The following is a 24,080-nucleotide window of genomic DNA, read 5'->3' as shown; positions in this document are numbered from 1 at the left end:
GACCGTCGCGTGGATCACAGTGGCTAGGTCAGGGCGAGAGAGGTAAGGAGCCAACTGCTTAGCTTGGCGGAGATGAAAAAATGCTTCCTTTGTTATAGCTGTAATCTGCACCTCCATGGAGAGGGAGGTATTGAAGATTACACACAAACTCTTAACGGACAGTGCTGGCACTAATTGCACCCCCACAAGAGGTGGGAGTTGCCCCCTCAATCCCATATTGTCCCGTCCCAGTCAGAGGACCTCTGTCTTTGAACGATTTAACTTCAACCAGCTCCCACGTAACCATCCAGCCACAGCTTCCAAACATCTGGTCAGTGTGTCTGGGGCTGAGTCAGGATGGCCATCCATCAACAGATAGAGTTGGGTGTCATCAGCATACTGATGGCAACCCAGCCCAAAACTCCGGACAAGCTGGGCGAGGGGGTGCATAAAGATGTTAAAAAGCATCAGGGAGAGAATTGCACCCTGAGGCACTCCACACACCAAGGAGTGGCGCGATGACAATTCCCCCCCAAGCGCCACCCTCTGTCCCCGACCAGAGAGAAATGAGTGCAGCCATTGAAGGACTGTGCCCTGGATCCCCACGTCAGCAAGGCGGTGGTCCAGGAGTTCGTGATCGACCATGTTGAAGGCTGCTGACAGGTCTAGAAGAATCAGCAGCCCCAACCCGCCTCGATCCAGCTGCCTGTGGAGATCATCTGTTAGGGCAGCCAGAGCCATCTCGGTCCCATGACCAGCGCGGAAGCCGGACTGGAATGGATCCAGAGCCGATGTTTCATCCAGAAACCCACCAAGCTGTTCAGCAACCGCTCTCTCAATCACCTTACCCAGGAATGGAAGATTAGAAACCGGGTGGTAATTGGATAGATCTAAGGGATCTAATGATGTTTTCTTTAAGAGCGGGCACACCACTGCCTCCTTCAGTTCCCCTGGGAATGTCCCGGTGCCAAGGGACAAATTGATGATATCCCCCAGGAGGGCCCGCACCTCATCTGGACACGCTCTAAAGAGCTCCTTCTCTTGTCATTTATAGCTTATCTGCTCAAGAATAACAAAAACATCCAGTAGTGCAATGGTGTGTTTAGAAGTTCAGTGCCTCTTCATGATAATTGCAGCCATGCTCCTTTCTAAATATATGCAATATAATTATGCAATAATAATAATAATAATTAGGGATGTGTTGCAATGATCAATGCAGATCTCTATGTATTACCTTTCAACTTGATCTACTATATTTTGTGCATGAATATGGGCAGATGATTTGGAGTTTTCCAATATCTTCTTTTCAAGTGACTTAAGTTCTTTTCTTGAAGTTCCACAGTACATGAGAGAACTTGCACATCATTCCCTTGAAACAGGAGCACCTTGTGTTTTAACATTCCTAAATGCTCAGCTTTGGAGCACATAGAAGAACTCCTCCTTGGTGTTCTTTCAACACACCTTCTCCTGAGGGACCTTAGGAACCCATCCTCAGTGGCCAACTCTCACGCTGATTGGCTGCAATCAGTGCAAAGAGTGGAAAGACTTCTCAGTGGCTAAAAAGTTCCCTTTTGTTCTGATCCCCTGTGACCCTGATCCACAAGATCCACTGGACCTCTGAAAGTACTTAGGTTGGTTTGCTGCTATGTGCAAACACACTGATTGCCCCTATCTAATAGGGGTAGTCTCTATGTTTTGGAGGAAGTGAAGTGGCTCAATGGTAGAGCAACTGCTTAGCATGCAGAAGGTACCAGAGTCAACCCTCAACATCTCTAGGTATGGCTGGGAAATACTTCTAACCCTGGAGAGCAGCTGCCAGTTGATGTAGACCCCAGCTAGATGGACCCTGGTGGTCTGACTCAGTTTAAGGCAGCTTCCTGTGTTGCTATGTTCCTGGTTACTTGACATACATTTTAATGCCATAACACAGTAATAAAACATCTGCTTTGCATGAAGAGGGCTCCAGGTTCAATCCTCAGCATCTCCAGGTAGCTCTGGGAAAGAATTCCTGTCTGAAGCCCTTGTAAAGTTGTTGCCACTCAGTTTGGGAAATAATGAGCTCAATGGACTAATGGTCCAGGCTGTTATGGTCTGGCTTCTTATGTTCTGAAAAACCACTGCCCCCTTGCCTCTGACCTGCTATAGAGGAACATAGGGACTCTCTTCGCAAGCCAGTTTTCCCATGCTGGATTTCCTCCTTTGAAGTGACCATGTCCAAGCATTAAAATCACCAATTGAGGTTCAGCTCAGGAATAGACAATGTGGTGTCTTCTAAATGTCCCTTTGTGGCATGGTGGCAAGGTAGAGATTGAAACCCTTTGCTTCTGTTTCTTATTAACCATGGTTTGAGGTGTTGTCTGAACCCTCTGTAGTTAATTGCTCAGTCTACTTCATTCCACCTAAATGAATCATATAACCATAGAATTGTAGAGTTGGAAGGGATTAATTCATTCTACTGCAGTATTTACTCCCTCCCTCCCTAATCTTAATCCAATGAGCCAATTTAACAAAGTTAATTAAAGTCCAGCATTTAATTTCCCACTCAACTTCTGTGGACACCTCCGTTTCCCCCCAGTGTTGAGCTATGAAAACTCTTGCTGCCAATTAAAATAATAGTGCCCCTATTTTCATTAAATGGTTAGTGCCTTATGGGTTATCCAAAGCCTGCCTGGCCCGTGGCAAGGTCTAGTGGAGCAGTAGAGTCATTGCTACATCCTCAGTCCTACACCACCTGGGGCAGAACATCTGAAACTGTCTTATACCAAGTGAGACCATTGGTCCATTGTTTCTGCTGTCTGGCAGCAGCTCTCCCTGGTTGCAGACTCAGGGGAAATTCACAGCCATACCTGCAGATTCTTGGGATTGAATTTGGGACCTTCTGCATCTAAAGCAGGTGCTCTACCATCAAGTTACTGTCCTTAAGGCTCATTCACACTTCTTTTTGGTATGAGATTTCTTTCGCTCGTCCATGACTTCTAGGCATCGGTCCAAGTGGGGGTTATTTGGTTTTGCTGCTTTCCCTAGAAGAAGCCTGTGGTTTAGCACTGAATCAGAGCAAAAGTCAATCCACAAAAAAGATTGGCATTTCTTCCAACTCAGCACTAAACTGAGGGGTTTCCTGGGGAAAGCAGTGGAACCCCAAAATAACCCACTACTACTTCTGGGACATGTGGGTTGGTTTTGATCCCAACCAGCTTTGTTGCATGTTCTATCCCCTTGGTTATGTGCTATGGAGCTCAGTGACATTGCAAGACCTGAGTGGGCTCTCGTTTGCATCCCACTTCCTTCATCTGCACATCTTGGGTTCTATTTATTAGTCACAATCAAGTGTGACAGAATGCTGTGTAGTGTCAGATATAAGCTTGACTTTCTGTTTGTAGTATTTATCCGCATTTGTGTGGAGGAAGGACTAAATGCTAGGTGTGTGGACAATAAAACAACATGAGAAGACTGGAATTATGATGCAAAGCAAGCTTTTATTTATTGAGTTAGTTATTATTGTTGTCGTTTGAAATTTGGGATCATAAACTGGATTGTATCATTGCAAAACTGCTGGCTTTGATCTGAGTGAAAGGACATAGGCAGAGACCTAAAGGATGTTTCCATTGTCACGTTGGAGACAAAAAAAATCTGTATCACAATAAGTGGCCACAGCATAAATCGTTGGCTCTGCCTTTAGAGAGAACAGTCCGGAGCAAGTAGAGAGCAGTTTAACAGAAGCAGGTACAGGATTGGTTTGCAGAAGTGCTGAGTACCCACTGATTCCTTCTGGGATTCTTCAGGGCTCAGCATTTCTGAAAGCAGAGCCCGGCAAAGCTTAATGATGCATTTGTTGCGCCTGCATTGGTTCTTCACGTTCCACTAGAAGGTCCTCTCCAGGGCTTAGCAGGGTCCGCAGGGTCCACAGGGTCCACAGATGCTGTTCCTTCGGACGATGGGGTAAGAGAAGCTTCCACGCCTGGATCCGTAGCCATAACATGGCTGATAGCAGCTAGAGCCACGGCCATAGAGGCCCCCATAACCGCAGCCGCCATATCCGTACCCACCATAGCCCAAGCCACCATATCCGCCTTGTGGGTAGCAACCACGGCCACCGTAACCCCAGCCGCCATAACTTATTGGCTGGTAGCAAATACGTCCGCAACCCTGACCACCATAGCCCCAGCCTCTGGAACCAAAACCGCCATAGCTCAGTGGCTGATAGCAACCACTGCCATAGCTGTAGCCTCGCCCATAACCTCCTTGCCCGTAGCCACCATAGCCACCATAGCAGCTTCCGGAGCTATAGCGGATTCTGCGCCCAGAGCCTCCATAACAACTTCCAGAGCTGTATCCATGCCCAGAGCTGTATCCATGCCCAGAGCCTCCATAGCAGCTGCTGGAGGAGGTGGGTTTGCAATAACCTGGGTCACACTGGGATTGGTGCTTGAAGGTGCTCATGTTGCTTGGAGAAGGAGTTGGATCTGAAACAACACAGTGCAGAGCAGAGTCAACTTGGAGGAACTTCAGACTAGGCAGAGCGAAGTTCAGAAAGGGTCAAGTGCTGGAATGGAGTAACACTGAGGGGAACACAATACTGTGGGCTGGATCAAACTAAGGCCACATTCTCACCATAGATGTAAAAGCATTGTGGCATCACTTGCAACAATCATGGCTTCCTCCAAAGAATTCTGGGAGCTGTGGTTTGTTAAGGCTGTCTGAAGTCTGTCCCTTATTCCCCTCACAGAGTTCTGGGAGTAATTTAACAAGCCCTCTTCACAGGGAACTCTGGGAATTGTGTCTCTGTGAGGGGAATAGGGAGTCTCTTGACAATTCCCAGCACTTTTAACAAACTACACCTCCCAGAATTATTGGATACAATAATTTTGCCATTAGAGGGTTACAGACAACTGAACTACATTCAGAGTATACCTGCTGAAATTAATAGACATTACTACGTTAACTACATTAATTTACTTCATCTAATGTAGATGGATACAAACCAGGTATTAAGATGGTTGAAAACTGGAGTTGAGTTTTGTTGGAGAACTGCAACTCCTGCCAGCCACACCAAACACAGCCAATGGCCAGGGATGAAGGAAAATATATTTCAGCAACAGCAGAAGTGCCATATTCCCCAAGCTGGAAATCCAGAGAAATTTATTCTAAGGCAAGAGGGAGGAAATTTGACTCCACCTCTCATCATTCCTGGTATCTGGCAATGCTGACCAAGGCTGATAATTCATTTGTTATCTCTCTATTGTCCCCTTTCCTCTAAGGAGTTCATGGCGGTGTACATGCCTCTCTGCTTCCCATTTTATCCTCACAACAATCTACTGAGGTATGTCAGGCTGAGAGACAGTGGCTGGCCTAAGGTCACCTAGTGAATTTCCTGGCTGAGTGGGGACTTGAAACCTGGTCTCCCAGGTCTTAGTCCAACACTCTTTCTACAACACAACACTGGAGTCCAGCACCATCTGTTCTAAAACCTACAGCCAAGATATTTTCAAATAAGTAAATAAGGACTAGGAGAGGAATCATATGAAAGAAAGACAAAGTCAAGTAATGTTCTTCTGAGATCCAACCACCACTGCCACATTAGGAAAACAATAGGGATCAAATAAAGCTCTGAAGCATCACTAAAAGACTGGATCACTGCAAGGACTTACTTGGACTTCTGAACGATGGAGATCAAGTGAGGATGCTGGAGAAGTGTTGAATGCCTTGCCCTTTTATACCCTGTCTGGGGCAATCTTTTGATTATGAGACATCCCTCGTGCACAGGATTTTCAAATCCTAATTAATTATCAGCCCAGGTAGGCCACGCTCACTCACACAAATGCAACATCCTAATTGCTTTAATTGTCTTTTCCTCCCTCCTTCGAGGCTATTAGTTTATCAAAGGCATCTTAGTGTCAACTCAGCATGCAATGCTCGTCAACACCCTCCTGCTCTTTCATATTTTAACAAGCTGGGGGATAGACATAATGCTACCCTTGGATGGCCATTGCTAAATTTTGGGTAGGGATGGTCATGCTGAACTGGGTGAATCCAGCATCCTACGAAACCTACTGTGGAAGAGCTTGACAAATCCCAGTTGGTCAGCCATGCCCTCCTTCTAGTCCACATGTGTCACAATTAAAAGCATGCATCATTTTCCTCATTGTATCTTGGTGTGCTTCATGTTGGTGTGCTCACACTACTTTCGACAAAGGATGCACCATTGAGCAGGAGTGACTTGCGATTGAGGAAAGGGTCCAATTTGGACCCACATGCCTGGGCCAAACCTCCAATGGCCCTTATCAACATAGTGGTATGCCACAAGCCCAATCTAATTTATGATGGTTGTGGGGGTTTTGTAGACACCGAAAAAACCTTCTGATGATGACAGTGCACCAGATTACTATGGAAGGTGGTGGGCTCTTCTTCACTGGAGATATTTAAACAGATGTTGGATGGTCATCTGTCAGGGATTCTTTAGCTGTGATTCCTGCATTGTAAGGCATTAGACTAAATGGGGGCCCTTCCAACTCTTAGGGGTCCCTTCCAACTCTATAATTCTCTTATTCTGTAATTCTATCTTTCTTTTTCTTTTTCTTTTTAAAGAAGATAATGGTTATAATGGGAATGCCATTTTCTGGAATGAAATCCCCTCCACTAGATTTATGTTAAAGTGATCAGACCACACTACCTACCTTTAAACTACGCCAACAAGATGGACTAAACCGATTCAAGCTCAAAGCTCTTAACAGAGCCTCCAAGTGTCCCTATTTTCCAGGGACAGCCCTGGATTTACAAAAGCCATCCTGTTTTCATATTTAATCCTGGAATGTCCCACTTTTCCCTAGGATGTCCCTATTTTCACCAGAGAAATGTTGGAGGGTATGGAGTTATTTAACCGCCGAGCCATCTGAAGGCAGCCCTGTATAGGGAAGTTGTTGTTTTTTTAATGTTTAATGTTTTATTATACTTTCATATGTGTTGGAAGCTGCCACTCAGTCAGATGGGTGTTATATAAACAATAATATTAATAAGATTATTATGGAATAGGGTACTCCTATTTTCATCAGAGAAATGTTGGAGGGTATGCACCTAACACTAATGAAGAGTGAATTTAATACAGTCAAATTTGAAGTCTGGAAGATGAGGGATAGGCAATGTTCATACATTCGGCAGCCATGACTTATCTGAAGATTTTATAAAGATCTACCAGCTTCCACCACTGAATGCAGTGGGGAGAGGAGGAGCTCCCTTTCATTTGTGGGGTGGCCCAGCAAGGCTGCAGCAGGAGCTCAGGGCTTCTTCCTAAAACCAGCTTGCCCTCAGACCAAATCCAGTTGCCATATTATAGCATGGAGCCCAACTCCAGAAGAGATCCTATCATCACCATCATGTCTGATCAGTGCCCATCATAAACTTGGTACCATTTATGAGCAAACCATTCCCAGTGTTGACAAGTGATGCCCAGGCCCAGGGATTACTCTTATACATTATATTAACATATTGTCTCAATGTAGGTACATCTACATAGTGCATGCATATTAGATATCAAATCAAATCAGAGGTGTTGACTTAGGTGGCTTTAATAGGACTTTAAGAGGAAGAAGAGAGGTCTATCAATGGCTCTTAGCCACACTGGTTAAAAGGAAGCTCTGTATTCACGGTGCTCTTCTGAATACCAGATGTTGAAGAGGAACAACCAGATGGAAAGGCTGTTTCCTTCCTGCCCCACTTGTGGGTTTCCCAGAGGCATCTGATTGGCTGCTGTGCAAAAACAGGATGCTGGACTAGAATAGACCTTCGGTCTGATCCAGCAGGGCACTTCTTATGCATCCAGAATGGGATTAAAGGGCCCTTCTTTGTCAGTACCACAGGACTGGGAGACATGTCTCCTCATTCAGTGTGTGTGTCTCCTAAAGGATGCAGCAATGCCTGTGCATCCATTGGACTGGCATGGATAAGTCTAGCCATGTCTTACAACCATGATATCTCAATGGGATTCACCGCATTCAGAAGCAATCCACCTCTGAATATTTAATATTGGAAGCAAATGGAAAGGAAGGTATATGTGCAGTCTTGATTGGCTTCTGGGAATCATTGTGCCAACCACTTTGCAATGCAGGATGGGCCTTTTGTTCTGATTCAGTAGGGGTATTGTGTTTTTTATGTGACATCGTTCCTATTCCCTGCTCCATTTCTCTTTTTAAAAAGAAATATAAGGTTGTGTCCAGATATAACCTACTGAGAATAGATGCACTGAAATCAACAGCTGTGGCTGACTGATCTCAGAAGCCCACTCCACAATAACCCAAAGCAGGGCTGATAGTGTAGCTGCCCTTGTTCTGTGGAACAGCATTCCTGTCAAGATATGTGAGGCACCCATTAGATCTACTGTTTCCAGGGGGTGAAAATTGAAGGCATTTTTGTTCAAACAGCCTTTTCCAGCTGGATAAATGGTTCCTTGACATTGGTGTCTATTTCGCATTGTTTTAGATTTGTACTGGGGACGCGGGTGACACTGTGGTCTAAACCACAGAGCCTAGTACTTGCCCATCAGAAGGTCGGCGGTTCGAATCCCCATGATGGGGTGAGCTCCCATTCCTTAGTCCCAGCTCCTGCCCACCTAGCAGTTTGAAAGCACATCAAGTGCAAGTAGATAAATAAGTATCGCTCTGGCTAGAAGGTAAACAGTGTTTCCGTGCGCTGCTCTGGTTCACCAGAAGCGGTTTAGTCATGTGGGCCACATGACCTGGAAGCTGTCTGCAGACAAATGCCGGCTCCCTCGGCCTATAGAGTGAGATGAGCGCCACAACCCCAGAGTCGTCTGCGACTGGACTTAACGGTCAGTGGTCCCTTTACCTTTACCTTTTAGATTTGTGTAAAGTGTATCAGCTGTTTTTTTGTTTAAATCTTTTTCTTTTCTTTTCTGTTTCTACTGTACATCACTTTGAGGCAACTGTATCAGGTAATTCATTAGGAGTTGGACCTTTGGGTCCCTGGCAACTCTCCAGTTCTATGGAAGACTATGAGTCATGGGGGTGGGGGGAGAGAGAGTGTGTGAATTCAGCAGTGCTTAATTTGTTTTTTGCTTGTTAGTTTGTTAATGTTCTTAATATCGTTTTGTGGGTTATGAGGGCTGTAATGCTTTGTGAATTTTATAATAGTACTTGTGGTTGTGCCGTTCAGCCTATTTTCAAAATGTTCTTTTGTTAATAGTGTTTTATAGAAGGTGGCTGTTTTACTGATGACTTGCAATTGTTTTACTGATTGTTTGTTAATTATTTTATATTATTTATGTTGTACCTAATTGTGATACTCTACTATGTCGTTATTTACTGTATGGAAGCTGCTTTGTCACTTGTGTGAGCGAAATGTAACATACCCTCCAACATTCCTTGGATGATAATAGGGGCATTTATCACTCTTCCCCAACTGACCCTCCTCGACCCACCATTTTTTTGTCCCACCACTCACAGAGCATTTCCTATCAGAAGAATGGGAAACGGGAAACAGTTCTCTGTCCTGAGAACACCTTTTAATCCTTATTTTATTTTATTCTTTTGTAGATTTACAAAAAAAAGCACACACCAATAAATACATTTGAGAAAGGGGGCAAAATTAGACTCAGATGCAGAATCAGATGCTGATGCTGATTTTAAAAGACTCATTGCACTCCACTCTGCTCCCCTGCTCAATGTGTGTGACTTTTGGCCAGTCACTGCCTTCCAGCCTAAACTACCTCACAGTAATCTTGTAGGGATTAAATGAGGATAGGTAGAGCCACGTATCTATATGCAGTAGATTTTATATAGTAATAATTTATATAGTAAATAAATTATATATATATATATATATATTATAATTATATATACCATATAAATTATATAGTAATTTATATATACTATATAATTTATATAGTAATAGTAGATATTATATAGTAATAATTTTATTTGTATGCCACCTTTCCACAGTTCAAGCTATGCTCAAGGCAGCTTACAACATTTCGTTTCATTTTTTATTTAATTACATTTGTATAAGTTGCCCTTCATACAAAGATCTCAGGGTGGTTCCCATGGCATAAAAATACAAGATAAGAACACAAAATGCATAATGAAAACACAATAAAACAATAACTTGCCTTCCCACAAACACATTTAAAAGGATATAGGATGTTAATCGGCCAAAGGCCTGGTTGAAGAGGGACGTTTTTGCTTGCCACCTATCACGAAGGCGCCAGGTGAGCCTTCCTGGGGAGAGCATGCCACAGATGGGGAGCAACTACAGAAAAAGGGTTCCCTTGCCATCCTCCTGACCTCTCGTAGAGGAGGCACATGAAGAAGGGCCTCCTATGATGATTGCAGGGTCCAGATAGGTGAAGAAATACATAACTGCAACATAACAAAAGTAGTCATAAACAATAAATAGAACATCACAACCGGACTGAATAATTTCCACATGAATCTCAAGATCTAAAATAAAAATAATAAAATCCAGCAACAACCTTCCTCAAGCTACCTTGAGCGCTTTGTATATGCCACCTTGAGCTCTGTGGAGAGAAAAGCAAGAAATAACTAAATTCAATTTCATTTATTTTAAGGGGTTTCCTCTGAGTAGGTCTTACCCGGATGCAACCTATACTGCTCATTCTTTCAAAGAAAAATGCATAATTCAATTTCAAATGAGGATTTCTTTGAGTGATTTGGAGGCCACATTTTGATACGGTTGTGATGTACCCTTGGCCCTTAGGCAGATATTAAATGCACTAAAGAAAAAGAAAAGAACAAATACATAAATTAAAAGGAGAAATGGGGTGGGGTGGAGTAAACCTATCAATATTTCTTGCAAGGTGAAAAAAATGCCACTTATTGCCTTAAATCAGGCAATCTCCACAGGGGTTGTCAGGGCAAAATGCCCCCTGTGTTCCAGGCTGCCAGTCCCAAGTTGCTATTTTATTTATTTCACAAATTTATAAATTGCTTGATTGAGGGGGAGGGGAAGCCTCAAAGAAATATATTGCTTAGCGTGTTGGACTAGGACTTGGGAGAGGCGATGAGACCTTGGGTCAATCAACACCTCTCAGCCCAATCTAACTCGCAAAATTCTTTTGAGGATTAAATAAGGAACAAGAGAACCATAAACACCCCATTGAGCTCTCTGAAGAAAGAAAGAAAGAAAGAAAGAAAGAAAGAAAGAAAGAAGGAAGGAAAATCTGTGCTATAGAACGTGTCGTTGCACACGATCAAGATTTTTTTTAAGGTCAAAGTTGTTATATTGCATTGAAATGTATAAATACAAGTTAACAACTGGTTCTTAATACGATATTTTGCACTGCCAGGGCTTTGAGTATCATATGATTCATGCACCGGAGATCTTTGAAGTCTTGGGGCCATGCCCTTTAATCAGGTAATCCCTGCCGCGTGTCTAAATCAGCGGGAACATGTGAAGTTGATCTTCCTCAAAGTGAACATTGACTCCTTGCTGACTCATCTGGTAACAGGATGGAGGAGTCCAAACTTCTAAAGTGTTGTCATTAAGGATGGAAATACTGACAATACTGACAATATATTATTTTTTCTTGCAACATTTTTTGGGGGTTATTATAGAATCATAGTTGGAAGTCATCCCAAAGGTCATTTAGTCGAAACCCCTGTAATACAAGAATCACAGTTAAAGAATCCCTGACAAATGGACATCCAACCTCTGTTGGATGAGAGAGAGAGTCCAAAACCTTCTGAGATAGTCCATTGTACTCCTGAACAGCTCTTACCACCAGAAAGGTCTTCCTAATGTTAAGTTGGAATCTCTGTTCTTGTACCATGAATCATAGGGATGCGGCTGGCGCTGTGGTCTAAACCACTGAGCCTCTTGGGCTTGCCGATCGGAAGGTTGGCTGTTCGAATCCCCGTGACAGGGTGAGCTCCCATTGATTCGTCCCAGCCCCTGCCAACCTAGCAGTTTGAAAGCATGCCAGTGCAAGTAGATAAATAGGTACTGCTAAGGTGATTCTGTGTGCTCCGGTTTCCGTCATGGTGTCCCATTGCACCAGAAGCTGTTTAGTCATGCTGGCTACATGATCCAGAAAGCTGTCTGTGGACAAACACCGGCTCCCTCAGCCTGAAAGTAAGAGGAGCGCCGCAACACCAGTCGCCTTTGACTGGACTTTACCATGCAGGGGTCCTTTACCTTTTACTTTTACCTTCCTTGAATCCATTGGTTTGGATTCTACCCTCTAGAGCAGTAGAAAACACGCTTGCTCCATCTTCTACGAAATGTGACAGAATTTGGGACAGTATACTAGCATAAAGTTATTTCCTGCTGTTTTCATGGGGGAATCATAGGGGAACACAAACAAAGGGTGGCCAGTGATGATTGTTGTGCCACTCCATACCCACTGGTTAGCACAACATGCCGACATATTGATCAAAAGCCACCCTTCCATAACACAACAGGTACTGCCTTGTGAAAGGAATATTAGAAAACAGGACAGAAGAACTAACATTATAATCAGAAAAAATAATATAATATTCCCTGAGTCTCTATGCACACTCTATGAGTCTACTTAGAATAACTCAGTTGGATACAATGCAGAATATTTAGAAGGTGTAAAGTGAAATTATTTGGCATACTCTTAGTGGACTAAACAGGGCTACTCTCAGTGGGACTAAAGTTGGACGCAACCCAAAGTGTCTACTTTCTGTGTCCTGGAATAGCTTGTCTTGTATTCTTCCAAAGTCAGGTGTGTTTAATAACCTAACCATGATGACTTTGAGGATAGGGGAAATAAACTTGATCTGCAAAGACTTAATCTCCCCCCGCAATCTTCTTGGGCTTATTACAGAATAGCTGGGTCTCAGTACACATTCAGCATCGTTTGCTATCTAGATAAGAAGTCATGGGTTGGGGAGGAACGGAAGTGGTGCTCTAGTAATTGATGTTCAAACAGCCAAGCAAGCATCAAGGTGGCTTCAGCTTGGAACTGGTCCCACGAGTGGAAAACAAGGAAGAAAACCTGAAGTACTGAGGAGGAGCAGCACAAGCAACAGTTGTCCCCAGACCTGTTATGCTGTTTAACAGTTCAAAATCAACCACCAAACCTGTGAAATGGGAGGTTGTGCTAAGCAGAGTGTGTGCTCTTGTTTTTGCATAATTCCATCCATGCATTTGTAGTAGAGTGAGGCTTCGGTTCATGTGCTGTAGACTCAAGATATGGCTCCCTCCTCCTGTTGGATTCAACCTATGGTGCGTGAGGGTCCCTGAACCTATTATGAAAAGAGCCCTCATCCAGTTTTGTAAAGCTCAGCCCTCAAGAACAGGGAGAAAGAGGTTCAGACCTATCAGAAAGACTTGCAGAGCAGTGTCACCCATGGAGAAGATGTCGACCCAGTGTGAAAAAGGCAAATTCCATGCTACGGATCATTAGAAAAGGAAAACAGAACACTGATATTACAGTGCTATTATGCAGATTATGATGTTACCACGTTTGCAATGCTATGTACTGTTCTGGTTGCCTCACCTGAGACAGGATATTGCAGAGTTGAAAAGGTTCAGGAAAAGGCAACGAAAACAATCAAGGGGATGAAATTCACATATAAAGAAAAGCTGCAGTGTGGGGGACTTTTTAGTTTAGAGAAAAGGTATATAAGAGGTGAGGGACGCGGGTGGCGTTGTGGGTTAAACCACAGAGCCTAGGACTTGCCGATCAGAAGGTCGGCGGTTCGAATCCCCGTGACGGGGTGAGCTCCCCTTGCTCGGTCCCTGCTCCTGCCAACCTAGCAGTTCGAAAGCACGTCAAAGTGCAAGTAGATAAATGGGTACCACTCTGGCGGGAAGATAAACGGCATTTCCGTGCGCTGCTCTGGTTTGCCAGAAGTGGCTTAGTCATGCTGGCCACAGGACCCGGAAGCTGTACGCCGGCTCCCTCGGCCGGTAAAGCGAGATGAGCGCCGCAACCCCAGAGTCGGTCACGACTGGACCTAATGGCCAGGGGTCCCTTTACCTTTATATAAGAGGTGACATTATAGAAGTTTATAAAATTATTCATGGCCTAAAGGAGGTAGAGACCTCTCCCACATTGCTAGAAGTCAATGCAGCTGAATGTTGGATGATTCAGGGCACATAAAAGAAACCCCTTTTTCATGAAGCACATAGTCACATTTTTGAACTTGTTCTCACAGGAGGCAGTGATGGTCACAAATTTGGATGGCTTTGGAAGAAGACTGGACAAATACATGGTGAAGGAGTCTATGAATGGTTACTAGCCAATGATGGTTATTCTCTGCCTCCCTGATTGGAGGCTGCAATGCTTTTGAAAACCGAAAAGCTGGAAACCACAGGAGAGAGGAGGTACTTTTGTGGTTGGTTACTGCTTCCTGGTTTTCCAGAGGTATCTGGTTTAGCCACTGTGAGAGCAGGTTGCTGGACTAGATGGGCCATCAGTCTGATCCTGCAGGCTCTTCTTACATTTTAATGTCAGCTGTTTTGCTGACAGACCGGCAGATGTATTGCTGTTATGAAGCTCAGAGAACTCAGTGGAACTCCAGGTCCAGTTTCCAAGTTGGGCTTGGAAAGACCCCTATTTGAAACCTTGGAGAGCACCTAGAGGTCAATATTCAATTTCCCAGTTCAATATTTGGCCAGTCATATAGTTCTTTATTCATGAACTCCTGGGGCAGTGCTGTGTGTGTGTGTGTGTGTGTGTGTGTGTTGTGTGTGTGTGATTCTGCTATTATTTCACTGCTCCAAGTGTCTAAAGTGTTTTTAAACATTTTTGAGCAGTTTTTAATCTGCGGGGTTTCAAGTTTTAGCTGTCTTGTTTTGTTTTAGTTAGGTTGGGGTTGTTTTTAATGCTTAAAAAGGTAATGGCAAAGGACCCCTGAGAATTAAGTCCAGTTGCGAACGACTGTGGGGTTGCGATGCTCATCTCTCTTTACTGGCCAAGGGAGCCAACGTTTGTCCGCAGGCAGTTTTTCTGGGTCATGTGGCCAGCATGACTAAGTCGCTTTTGGCAAAACCAGAGCAGTGCATGGAAATGCCATTTACCTTCCCGCTGGAGTGGTACCTATTTATCTACTTGCACTTTGACATGCTTTCGAACTGCTATGTTGGCAGGAGCTGGAACCGAGCAATGGGAGCTCACCCCATCACGGGGATTCGAACCACTGACCTTCTGATTGGCAAACCCTAGGCTCAGTGGTTTAGACCACAGATGATTTTAATGCTTAATCTGTCTGCAATTTTAATTTTTTTTTCTCCCTATTGGTTTGCTGTTTGTTATGTAGTTGTTATACAAAAACTTGTTTTTATGGGATAGGTTCAGGACTGCCCTTGGAGTGGGCCTTAGCCAACAGAATGGCTGGGGTAGGTTCTACATGGGGGGTAGGGGATGGGGTGTTGATGCTCTGGGACACCTGATCTCAGTGATCACAGGCATGAAACTGTCATCTGAGCAGATGAAATGACTCCTTCAAATGTACACACCTTATCTGGACTCCAGAGTGAATGTGGATTACGTTTTCCAATTGAATGGAAGCTGTTTTAGGGAAAACACAACTAACAGCAGTACAGTGGTACCTCGGGTTACATACGCTTCAGGTTATATATGCTTCAGGTTACAGACTCCGCTAACCCAGAAATAGTACCTCGGGTTAAGAACTTTGCTTCAGGATGAGAACAGAAATCGGGTGGCGGAAGCACGGCAGCAGCAGGAGGTCCCATTAGCTAAAGTGGTGTCTCAGGTTAAGAACAGTTTCAGGTTAAGAACGGACCTCCAGAACGAATTAAGTATGTAACCAGAGGTACCACTGTATAGCTTAAAAAAACCTACAGGGGTTGGGCTGTGTCTAATTTCATGTGTACACAGTTTAAAACACCAGCAGCGGCAGCACACTGGAGCAGGAGTAAATGTTAAAGTGTAAACAAGCTAGCTATTTGAGGAAATGAATTTGATGCATGGATGAATGGATGGGGAAAGCCCCACAAAAAATGCAATTATAAGTGACCTATCTCCCAAGGATTTAGCCAAGCGGCGTTTTACAATCATGTATGTAAGTGATTTCTTCACAACTTCCTGAGGCAAGGAGTACCTTGGAGGAATGGTGTGTTGTGAAGAGAGGAAAACATTCCAGAGCACTGTCACACTCAGTCCGGGATCTTTTACCTGTCAGTGGATGATAATTATGTTTTCATAACAGCCTCATTTCAATCTCAGTTGGTTTCACTTGAAGCTACTCAGCCAATTGGAATCTGGAAGGTACCAGCAAGGGCTCTGAGTGGTTCATGTGCTGGTGGTCCAATTCAAGAATGAACGTAACTGGTGAGAAACTATTGAAGAATGCCAAATCCACATGTTCCTATGTTCTGGATCTTTATCTCTTTATTTTTCACTTTCATCTCTCTCTGAAAACATCTTCCAGCCTTGCGTCAGGAAACTGGAACAACCTTCCAAACTGGAACAACCTCCTGAGGTTACTGTGAGGACAAATTGCACAGAATGTGCTTTGCATATTCAATTTATTATTGTCATTCCTTTTTCTCTTATCATTTAATGCCTTGCTGACGTCTTCATCCAGGCAGTATCGAAATTGTTTGGCCTATTTTATCCTTACAGCAACCCTGTCAAATAGGTTAGGCTGAGAGACAGTGACGGACCTAAAGTCACCCAGTGAACATCATGGCTGCATGAACCCTTGCTCCTAGGTACTAATCCAACACTCAAACCACTTCACCACCTCTGGCTCTCAGTCTATGTCTTCTACTGACTTAAATCCATTGGGAAATGCCTCTAAAAACATCAGTGTTTCAATAACTTGAGTACCACTTCATGTCTGAGTGGGAAATTGAGCTCTGGCCTCTCCCAGGTCTTAGTCCAGCCCTCCAACAACTACACCAGCTCTCACTTACCCAGTAAGACATATGGATGGTTGGATATGTGAATATTTATTTCGCCAGTCCAAAACTAGACGCTCACATGCCTGCACAAGTAATGACCTGGATGCATATGCAAACTTCAAAGCCTTGTGAATAATACCTCGATCATCCACTTTAAAACTTGTTCAGAGGCTATCCCATTATATTCTCACAGCAACATGAGGTAGGTGAAGCTGCAGAGAAGTGTCTGATTGGTTCGTGTTCACCTTGCGAGATTATATAGATGGCTGGAGAGTTGAACATAGCCACAATTGACACTTTCAGAACCGATGTGCATACCACACTTAGCACACTCATATGCATGACAACGCACCTCATGGACATGGCAATAATATAATTATTACAATTATAAATGAATTGGCTAATGTTATAAATGTAATACAATTATAATGGGATATGGACATTGCTGTATTTCCCTGTTTGCAATTACTGGATGTCCGATCACTGGAAGGTATTAATTGATTCCAGTAGGAAGCATGACCCCCTTCATGGATCACTGCCTTGCTGTGGTGAAGGGGCTTGAATAACTCAGAGAAGCTATGAGCTATGCCATGCAAGGCCACCCAAGATGGATCCATAGAGCCAAAAACATGGGGTGTATTTATTTCTCTGGTGATAACAGGGGCATGTTCTCCTTGATGCTGCTTATGTTGTGGTCATAAGGACTATAACAAGAGCCTGATGCCTCAATACAATGGCCCACCTAGTCCAATATCCTGGATGGATAATGAATAAAGGTGAAATATAGTAGGTACGAATGCAGACAATTCCGACAAGAAAGAAAAGTGGATGCATAAGCAGATTACAAATGAGCTGAGATTTAAGAAGGGCATGTATAAGAAATGGGGGGAAATCATGAAGGAAGAGTATACAGTGGTACCTCGGGTTACATACGCTTCAGGTTACATACGCTTCAGGTTACATATGCTTCAGGTTACAGACTCTGCTAACCCAGAAATAGTACCTTGGGTTAAGAACTTTGCTTCATGATGAGAACAGAAATTGTGCTCCGGCAGCGCGGCAGCAGCGGGAGGCCCCATTAGCTAAAGTGGTGCTTCAGGTTAAGAACAGTTTCAGGTTAAGAACGGACCTCCGGAACGAATTAAGTACTTAACCCGAGGTACCACTGTACATGATTAGCCAACAGTTGTAGAGAGAAGGCCAGGTGGGCCAAGGCTCAGAATAAGCTCAGGCTTGCAAGAGAGGTTAAACATAATAAAAGGGCGTCTTCAGCTAAGTTTGAAGCAAGAGGGAAAACAAGAAGAAGACAGAGAAATCCTAGTGGGTGAGAAGATGGAAAGTGGAACTGATCCAGTGGGGCTCTTCTTATGTTCTTAGGTTTTGTACAGCCTCTAGAACGTTGGGAAACCCGAGAATAAATGTTAAATAAATATAGATCATCCTTCATCAGTGATGGGAAGTTAAATCAACAACTGAGGTGTCATTCCAACAGCACACCAATCATATCATATTTGCAAATGACACATCTGGGGATGTGACAGGAGATTAGGAGGCTTCCTGATGGGGCAGCTTCATGAATCACCACAATATTAATATGGAGAAAGAGATCCCAACAACATCCTCTTTATATGACCATGCTAAGAGTGCCCTCGGGGCTGTATTGTACTGAAAATATCTCACAGCCCCCACCAAATCTTTGGTGTGTCGGTCTCAAGGTGGCAAAGGGAGTCTAGCCGACACACCCTGGAAGAAGTACCAGTTGCTCTTCTGAGGTGTCACTAGAGGGCAACTGTGCCTTCTAGTGTAGAGAATGAGATGGGAGAGGCTGTCTCTTTGGGAAAGGAGCAGAAAGTGAAGGAAATTTGGGTCCTACTTCAGGGATATGTAATAAAGCACTAGTTTTCAACTGCTGCGCCAGGATCCACTAGTGAGTCAATTAGAAAAGGAGCACTACCGCCAAGCAAATATATGGTAAAAAGATTAAGAATTGGGATCCCAAATGTATGTGTGTTAAAAGAGGGCCCTGGATCTGAAAAGGCTGAAGTTGCCTGCAAATTACTGAACTGTGCTGGTGGGGAAATTGTATGACTCCTTAATCTTCATCATCATCATCATCATCATCATCATCATCATCATCTATAAACTAGATGTAGGGGAGAGGAATCCTAGCTTAGTGTTCTACCTCACATACTGGGTTTCCCCCTGAGTGATCCACCCCCTATCAAAAAACCAACTGCTTAATTCCAAGTCTAATCCAGAAACCATTGTTCTTCAACAATACTTATCCTTCAATACCAGGGCTAGATAAACTGCAACCTGTGGACCTAATGAGTCCCTCCTCATCTGGAAGCTGCCCTGAAAACTAGGGCTCATGGGAATTGGAGTAGAGGAACATTTGGAGGTTTTCTATTTCTGGCCTAAAACTTCATCTCTTGTCGCCACCACCTGCCACACTCATCACACTACTAGAACTCAATAGGGTCATCAAAAGAAGTTGAATAGTGGGAGTCTGAGGACAGACAAAAGGAAGCTCTTGTTCACAGTGCTCATTCATAAATTTAGTGCCACAGGAAATAGTGGTGGCCACCAATTTGAATGGCTTTTAAAAGGGCTTAGAGGAACACGTTTGTCAGATTTGGCCACTGACAATTCAAGGGTCCTTGTAGCTGAGGTTTGCCAACATTTCTTAATGCTTTCAAGCATTTAAATGGGAGGTGGCCTTTCCTTTTTGGAATCATTTGAAGCAAGAAGAGCCTACTGGATCAAACCAGTTGCCCAGCTCTGTTGGTTAGCGCATGGTGATCATAATGCCAAGGTTGCAAGTTCGCTCACTGTGTGGGACAGCTGCACATTCCTGCATTGCAAGAGATTGGGGCTAGATGATCTTCAGGGCTACTTCCAACTCTACAATTCTATGATTGCATGATCTAGTCCAGCTTCCTGTTCTCACAGCAGCCAACCAGATGAATCTGGGGTGTCCACAAGCAAGAGCTGAGAACAACAGCACCCTCCTCTGACGGTGGAGGGAGAACAGGTTTAGTAGCAATTGTGAGCTTATCCTACAAGTACAAGCGTGGTGTAGTGGTTAGGCTTTCAGACTAGGACCTAAGGAACCAGTGTTCAAATCCCCACTTGGCTACAAAGCTCATTGGGCTACCTTGGGCCAGTCACTATCTCTCAACCTAACATACCTCATGGGGTTGTTGTGGGGATTAAATTAGGAGGTGGAGAACCATGTGCTCCACTTTGAGCTCCTCAGGGAAGATGGGATATAAATGCAATAAAAAAAGAATAAAGAACATGAATGTTTTCAGTGTCACATTCAATAGACCTCTGGGCAGGGTAATAATAATAATAATAATAATAATAATAATAATAATAATAATGGAAGCAATCTTGGGATAAGATAAGAAGGAATCAGATTTTTGTGACAGTTAGCAATTGTCATGTGCATCACATTTTCACATATCTTGCTGCTATTCACACACCGCAACCATATGTGGAACAAGCAAGTAGAAATGTAGACATGCATTGTCTGTAAAGATTTGTAATCCAAGCCCTGAATCATTTACATTTCTTTATTTCAGCTCTTATCTCTGCCTGTGCTTTTTTAATAAACTGTGCTGCAGAGATGCTTTGAAGATTACTGTGCTCTATTGACTATAAAGTTCTTTGATACCTTCTGGTATTGCTTTGAAACCGAGAAGTTTGCATTAAATCTGTATGGGGTGTGACCAGAATGCTACATTACACAGGGCTTGGATGATCAAGTAATAATTTCAAATGAGAAGGGAAAATAATTACAGCAGTTTGAGAAGTTACACGTAGCATCTTCTGGTTGCCTGGATAATTAAGAGTTGTAGAACAAAGAAGCTGCTTCACAGCCCCCTAAGGGTGCATTAGGAACGTATATAAGAGTGTCAACTATGATTTTCACAAAAAAACCCTCTTCCTCTCAACTTCATCTACTCCTTGAAGTCGGTAAGTGCAATTTGACTTGATTTATTGACAAAAGATTTTAAAATGTTGCTTTGCTGTCTGAGCACCTTGGGTGGGGAGTGGATTATGAAGACAATGTCCCTGAGATGTAGGATTGAATTGTACTGAAAATGGGTTGGCTTGCTCAAAAGTCCTCCTTCAGGTCTCGCCCACAGAGTAATCTTCATGTTACGTTGCAACAAACTCAACTATCAACCCATGGCTGTGTGGAAACCTTACCAGAGAAACTTTTGCTCGTCTCATCAATATTCTCATTCTGAAAATAAAATAAAATAAAATCCTCAGTGTTTCATTTGAGGGTGGTCAGATGGAAAAGAGGAGAGGGCTCCTGAACATTTTTGTGCTGAAGAGGGAGTTTCAGTGAGAAGCTACACCTTATTCTAGTCCACCATCAAAGGTACAGAAGCCCTGTCTTCTAGCCACCCTAGGAGGAAACTTCCTAATTGCCTAGAATTTTGCTTTAGGGGGAAATGGAGTGTGAATTCTTGGATGACTGTAGAAAATGAAAATGAAGAAATAGACGAGTCCTCCAATTTCACACCATGACCTGAAGCCAAAAGGAGGGAGACCCATATATCCCCATGGTGTGATTTGAACTGAAAAGATCACTAATGATCTTCATACCGGCTTCCTGTGTACTTATTTATAGCGTTTTATTTATTTGAAAGCATTTCTAAGCAATGTAATGTTTCAAAAAAATTCTAAGTGGTGTACATCATGTCAAGCAAAACAAAAATCCATTATGAAAACAGTAAAGAAGAAAGTATAGCAGTATTTAAAAGAAAATGAAACAGACTTGAGGGATTCAAACAGATAACAAGCAGTCTAATTTTATGGATCAGAGTCACTTGTACCCAAAGTTTGCTGTTTGTAGCCAATGGTCATTGCAATATAAACATAAAGCACATATGTGTAAAACACAGAAAAAAGAAAAGCATAGGTTCAATAAGAGAGGGATAAATGCAGGTAAACAGGACTTACAGAAATGTTCCCTTACTGACTTACTGGGAAATCTATTATGGATCAGAGGGAAGAATATTCCAAAGTGCAGGGCCAAGTGTTGAAAATCCCAATTTTGGGGTCGCTGCCATTTGATATTCTGCAGGAAGCAGTGCCCCCAGCTGAATTTCCACAGGTGATCTAAATTGTCCTATAGGTCTGTACAGGGGCAGGAGATCTTGCAGATACTTAGGGTGCACAATACAATCCCATTCCCATATATGGAGAAGTGAGTCCAATTCAAGTCAATGGGACTTACTCCATGGTAAGTGTGTCTTGAAGCTAAAAGGAATCCCACTGAACTCAATAGGAATAACCTGCCAAGAAGCCTTGTCAAACTCAGTGGGACTAATACCTGAGTAGACATGTATAGGGTTACACAACGCATTTAAGAAAGATTGTACTGTACTTCACATGTTTGGAACCATAACCAGAAATTTTACAGTGAGAGGGGAGCAAAATAGCTTAAACATAAACTGTAGAAGCTTGACTTGTTTAAGATGCTTTAATTGCATTTCTACAATTGCAATTATAATGAGTAATAGTGGAGACTCCTGCTTGTCTGCTTCACCATATATTCATGTGGTGTTTTTTTTAAGGACCAGAATGACAGGGTCTTCAGGGAAGCGCAGCAGTAGAGCTGTAGTTTGCTGTGGGTTTGCGGAGTTGTTAGGCAACCTCTATATTCCCCTCACGGAGCTACAATATCCAAAATTCCCTGGGAAGAGGGATTGTTTGCTAAAAGACTCTAGGAGTGGTTAACTCTCTGAGAGTAGTAGGAGCCACCAAACAACCTTCAGCACCCTTATCAAACTAAAATTCCCAAAATCCTTTTGGGGGAAGCCACAATTGTTTTTAAAGCATCGTTATTGTGCTTTGAATGCATTGTGTGAGTGTGACCTACGTTAGATGCAACCCAGACCTATGTTAGATACAACTGATTTTATTATTTGATTGTATGTATCTATTGACGTAACCTGCCGTGAGATCAATGGACAAGGGCAGAATATAAAATATATTCAAAAATGAATTAAGCACCACCCAAATTAATTCTGTTGACTTTCTCCCTTCTATTACAGACCCACCTCCCCATTTAGAAAGATGATGCTCTATAGGCAATCAAGCTGCTATCAGCCTTGTTATCAACCATGCTACCAACCTTGTGACTATGGCAGTGGCACTGGCTATTCCAGTGGCACAAGCTGTGGCTATGGTTACAGTTCTGGCTGCGGTGGTTATGGTTCCGGTGGCTATGGCTATGGCCCAGCTTGCATGCCACCGTGCAGTTACGGTTACCGGTACAGTCGCAGAGGGGGCTGCTATGACCCCAGTGCCTACAGGTTGGGGTACGGAGCTCGGCTCAACTCTCCTTCAAGAAGATATGGCGGAAGCTATGGAGGAAGCTGTGGTGGAAGTTATGGAGGAAGCTGTGGTGGAAGCTATGGAGGAGGTTACGGAGGAGGCTATGGAGGAGGCTATGGAGGAGGCTATGGCGGAAGTTGTGGATGGCCCTGCTAATCCCAGCAAGAGCACCCATGGGATCAAAGGCAGAGCAGCAAATCCAGGGCTAAACATGGTTTCAGAAAGGCTGAGGACCAACAAACTCCTTTCATTGGTCTCATGAGTGGTCTGGGCACTCGGCACTTCTGAAACACTGAGCCAGGACTCTCTTTCCCCCATGCTAAGGGAACAAAACCTGACAGCCATCATTTTCACCCAGTGACAATTGCATCTTTTTCAAGACTCGAGATGAAACTGACCCCTTTGCCTTTTTGACTTGTGACTCTACCTGGAGGGGTGGGCAGAAGCTGGTTGAAGGAAAAGAAAAGGCAGGGCTGAAATGTTGCCCATGTGGAATGATGAAGACTTCTCTCACTGTTACACTTTCATGTGCCATTCAATAAAACTCAAACTTACCAGCAAATTAGTAAAAATGCTTTTTTACTGTTTGTGTATACTTGATATATGGTTTCTCATTTTGACACAGGACAGGGATTGTGGAAGTGCTTTTTTAAGCGGGGAGGGGTCAAAATTATAATCATGTTGCTTATTTTCCAGAAACACATTTGCCTATGCCATAAAGACATGGGATCGGTAACTTATCAGGACAGCGAGGAATGCTTCTGTTCAGGGTTCAAACCCAACAGATAGGTAGATGCCCTCTTCCATGAAACTCTCATTTTTTATTTATTTATAAGGGATTGCCCCTAACTAAGTCCTACCCAGAGTAGACCCAC

At 43.4% G+C, this 24,080-nt stretch overlaps 1 long non-coding RNA gene across 1 annotated transcript; it reads left to right on the top strand.

Annotated features, from left to right (window-relative positions):
- The first annotated feature begins 20,237 nt into the window (after window positions 1–20,237).
- On the top strand, window positions 20,238–23,767 carry LOC307205826. Its single transcript, XR_013834086.1, has 2 exons — window positions 20,238–20,826; window positions 22,923–23,767. It is a non-coding gene; the product is annotated as an uncharacterized lncRNA (long non-coding RNA).
- Window positions 23,768–24,080: the final 313 nt, after the last annotated feature.

Source organism: Podarcis cretensis, assembly GCF_951804945.1.
Source record: "Podarcis cretensis genome assembly, chromosome: 16".
NCBI lineage: Eukaryota > Metazoa > Chordata > Lepidosauria > Squamata > Lacertidae > Podarcis > Podarcis cretensis.
The sequence above is the reverse complement of the archived record's forward strand: the minus strand, read 5'-3'. Positions and strand labels throughout refer to the sequence as shown.